Here is a 4517-nt window from a genome sequence, read left to right on the forward strand (position 1 = left end):
TTGATCGTTGCTTCACGAACATCAATCTAGCGTCTAGGGACTTGAACATGTGGAGGAAGGGATGCCAACTGTTTGATGAAATTCCCAAAACCCATGTTGCACAGGCATGCACCTCTTATGTATTTATCGTAACTTCTTTCCATTAATATTTCAAATATATATTAGAGTAGTTGTCATAGGTTTTGATTTTGTTGTTGCATTGATTTGAATTGCAAGTGGGTTTTGTTGGGCAGGTACATGCTTTATATGCACAATACTAGCAAGCTTAAAACATGCATATATGGTTATACAGCCACCACCTTCAAGTATATACCCTACCTCCTCCTCCAAACATGTGGAAGTGTAACTACTGAAGTAAGTTGTAATGCATTTGTGGACTTATGGAATTGAAAATATAGCCCAGGGGGTAGGGATGAGTTGCCTTAACATGCTGGTTGCTATGCTAAGGAAACACTCTTTTATGCAAGCTTGGGCTTGGCAATAAGAACACAAAACTCTTACAGATGCTATGAGCATGCAATTAATTACAAAGGTTTATTAAAATCAACCAGTTGCTTTGAGAAATAAAATTATGGTTCCAATAGAATATCATATGCCTATGCAATTCAATTGTTTTGCTAAGCTATGGTTTTGGGAAAAGTGTGCCATGATCAAGGGAGGTGATTCAATAATTGTGTATGGAAAGAACCGTTGCTTTTGTAATTGGCCATGAATATTTTTGTCGTAGCAAGGTACTGCGGTATTTTTGTTATTGTTTTGTATTACATTTTGAAGGGCTTTCCTTGATGTGATGCAGTCCCAATTTATTCATTTTTGTAATATGTGCAGGCTTGTCAATGTTCATAATTGCTAGCATGTTTGATGATCTTTAATTTAGTGTTTTGATGGTTCGATATATTGGTTTTTCCTTTGCCTAAAATAGCATTTGGATGTCTGCACTCTACAGTATACAACATGATTTTTTTTTCTTTTTTCTTTTTTTTTTCTTTTTTTTTTGCTTTGTTTTTGTTTTTTGTTTTTGTTTTTTGTTTTTTTCTTTCTTTTAAGAACTTCCTATCCCACTTAGAAATTTTAGAATATAAAAATGTTGTTTTAACCCTGCTGTCCATATGTGCTATGAGTGATTCAGTAGAAAGAGATATGGAGCTGTTAGCGAGAAATGAAGATTCATCATGGCCTGAGGATAAATAGGAAAATGCTTTGTTATGGCCAACCATATTAGAAATCTCCATTTTGCACATTGCAAATGCAAACAGAATGTAATCAAATTCCTTTCAAGTGGGACATCCATTGCTTGACAAAAGAAAAAAAAAATGTATTGGCCCTGTAAGTACTTTTGGACTAACAACTATCTCTGTTGGTGCAAATTAGCTGGACTGTCCAAATCATCTTACCATGAAGCCAGATATCCATGGTTTTTAGCTCATTGTTTTGTTTTCAAAGCTAATATTCTTACTCACGGTTGTCTCTTGGACCAACGTAAATCCCTAATTATATGCATCTTGATGGTTCTTTCCTCTATTAATGCATTTTGTACTTTGTTTTTATTAGCTCATGATCTGCTCTCAATGGTAATTTCATGTTCTTAGTCATATTTTGGACTGCTATAAATCCCTAATTCTATGCAATTTGATGTTTTTTCTTTTTAATTATATTGATGTACTTTATGATTTGGGTTTTTCGTTTTATGTTCTTTACCTGATGAGTTTGGTTTGAAGTGAATTTCATGTTCATGGTTGCCTTTGCCTGATGAGTGTACCAGTCTGATTATTGAGTTAAGGCACGTTAATGGCAGTATCACCTTTGATTTAAAATTGTGGCTATTTTTTATGCTTCATCTCCATTCTTACATATGCCATGTTGCCTTTGCCTCTACGGGAATGGTGTTGGGGCTGGTATAAGCTAAGATGCGGAACCCTCTCACTCCAATAACCATGCATGAATGTTGGAACTTGGGTGTTGTCCTCAAGCTTACGTTTCTTCAAGTGATTTGATTTGCCAATAATACCAAACAATTCATTGGTCTTTTTCTTTTATTTTTTGGTCTACTTATTCCTACTTCTAATGGGACTTTTGCTTTAAGTCTCTCAAAGGTCTTTTATTTTTTTTTTCATTGGCTTTTTAGAGATACTCTTGGATTTTTACTCACACTACTTACTCACAAGCATGGCGTCCATGTGTAGTAGGCAGTTCATCAAAATGGCATTTAAGGAAATGAAAAATAGCCTGCATTCAAAATACATGCATGGCCCATCTGATTAGAAGTTGAGACTATGTCCTTCTTTCTCGGCCAAGGCAGGTACAAAGTAAGTTGATTTTATGGACGACGGGGATCTTCCTGTTCCATGTCCGTGTAGTATAGCTAGGTGTATGGAGGCAGATTTTTATATGTTCATGAGACTGCACATCGAGTAGATTCATTTTTGCACATCTTCCAGTTCCATGTTTTTCTAAAGTCATCCTGGTAGATATCCAGCCTACTTATTTTTGCTTTTGATAGTGGACTTCTACTTTATTGAATATGAATACAAACTAATTGCAATTTGGTCATTTCCACTTTATTGAACTTGTTATTGCAATTTTATTGGACAGTGCATCCAAATTCTGCCTAAATAGTCAGTTTGTGTTGGATTAGAAGTATCACAGTCGCGAGAACATACAACCTAAACTGATTCTACCAAAAAAAAAAAAAAACCATTGGGCTGAAACTCAGAAGACAAAACAGAACCATGTAATGAATGTAGCATTCTTGGGTTGGTGTTCTCAACAATGGGATGAGAGGTCCTATTTAGAAGGAGGGTCCACTGATTGACGGCTCGGTTGTGCAGGACTAAATAGTTTAATGCGGTTCTCAAATTTTCCATCCTGTTTGCTCTGCCCCCACTATTTGGTCTTTGGTTGATTCTCAGTATCACTGAAAGTGTTCTTGTTGGAATGGGTTATGGGTTCTTCGCGCCGTGGGTTTCGACTTTTGAGGCCTTTAGACAGGTTGGGGTGTTGAAGAAGTTCTTGCACTGCATTGTGGTAAGAGTTTCAATTAGCACTAGCTGCTTCTTTTTTTTTTCTTCTTTCTTGTCCACTTGTATTATTTAGTTGCAATCAGTTTGATTTCTACTTGCATGCCCTTCATTCTTCTTTTTCTTCTTTTTGCCATCTCTACATGTGTAAAGATACATTTGCAATTTTGCATGATGATGTATTGATGTATAATTTAATGCATGGTTGGATAAAGAGGGAACTGCTTTGTTTTTTTTGTATTTATTTATGCGGGTACATATTCATCCATGATCTCTCTCTCTCTCTCTATGTATGTATAAACTTGTATAGGTCCACATGCATTTATGCATAGCCCATTTATGTAGGTTTAGATGTGTTTATGTATGCATATGTAACATGTTCATGTGTATGCAATATGCAGACAAACATGGATAATTGGATATTTTATATATACCAAGTTTGCTTTCTAAATGATTGTAGATAAAAAGTCTTTTGGGGATGAAAGTGGAGTGGCTTTATTATATGCTTCAGGCATTTAATGCTGGTGATTTGGTTTGTTATCAAGAACTCTACCATGTCCATAGCGCTGCTCTTAGTGCACAACCTATGTTAGTTGAGAATGAGAAGAAATTACTCGAGAAAATTAACATTCTTTGATTCTGTTTCCCTATTTTAATTCCGTTTTTACTATAAATAGTAAGTTTTAGTTTGATTATAACTCTTCATCCGTTGGGCTTTAGGAGTTGCACCCAACGTGAAAAGAGCTTGGAATAATTAGGAGAACGGTTTGGTGAAGCCAAATACGATACTTACTATTTTTAGCTGAAAACTTTGCACACTGGTAGACATCACGACTGTCTATAAATGGTAAGTTTACTATTTATAGTAAGTTACGAATTCTAGGAGTTTTAGTTGTAGTTTGCTTGGTACCCCTATTTAAAGGCTTGTGAACTTGTTTATTTGATTCATTAATCAACTTCAAATTTTATAGAATTTATTTTTTGTTTTGTTTATTTTCTTTCTCATGGATTCGAGAAGCCTCTATAAGGAGTCCAGAGTAGTTTCGTGGATTCGGAACAGTTATCCTCTTAAGGAAGACGGTGCTTGACCTCATCATGTTCATCCCTGCGTCAAAAAGGGAGTTCCAAATAAGAGATACAAAGTCACTGAGGATTACATTTTCCATTCATTGTAGGCAACTTCTTTCACAAAATAATCAGAATGAAATAGAAGAACATGCAATGACAGCTGCTGAGAATAGGCACAAAAATTGAAGCAAGGAAACTCGCTTTCCATGTTGTTCTTGCACAATCTGAGTGGCGGATTTTGTAATTGTTTCCTACTTCAAATGGCCAAAAAAATCTGTAGAACTAAAATTAGTAGAGCATAGACTTGGAGATATTGACTTAGAAATAGCCTTTCACATTTACATCAAACAAATGACATAAAGGGTCAACTAAAAGTAAAGAAAATACTGACGATCCTTGGATTTGGTATGAAAATTTAGCTACGCAGCAATT

The 4517-nt window shown here is 35.4% G+C and overlaps 1 long non-coding RNA gene across 1 annotated transcript; it reads left to right on the forward strand.

The window, feature by feature from the left end:
• The first annotated feature begins 1198 nt into the window (after positions 1-1198).
• LOC131256363 (uncharacterized) lies at positions 1199-2561 on the forward strand. The gene is made up of 2 exons (XR_009176772.1): positions 1199-1985; positions 2187-2561. It is a non-coding gene; the product is annotated as an uncharacterized LOC131256363 (long non-coding RNA).
• The last annotated feature ends 1956 nt before the right edge of the window (positions 2562-4517 follow it).

The sequence above is a fragment of the Magnolia sinica genome, chromosome 9 (genome assembly GCF_029962835.1).
Source record: "Magnolia sinica isolate HGM2019 chromosome 9, MsV1, whole genome shotgun sequence".
Classification (NCBI taxonomy): Eukaryota; Viridiplantae; Streptophyta; class Magnoliopsida; order Magnoliales; family Magnoliaceae; genus Magnolia; species Magnolia sinica.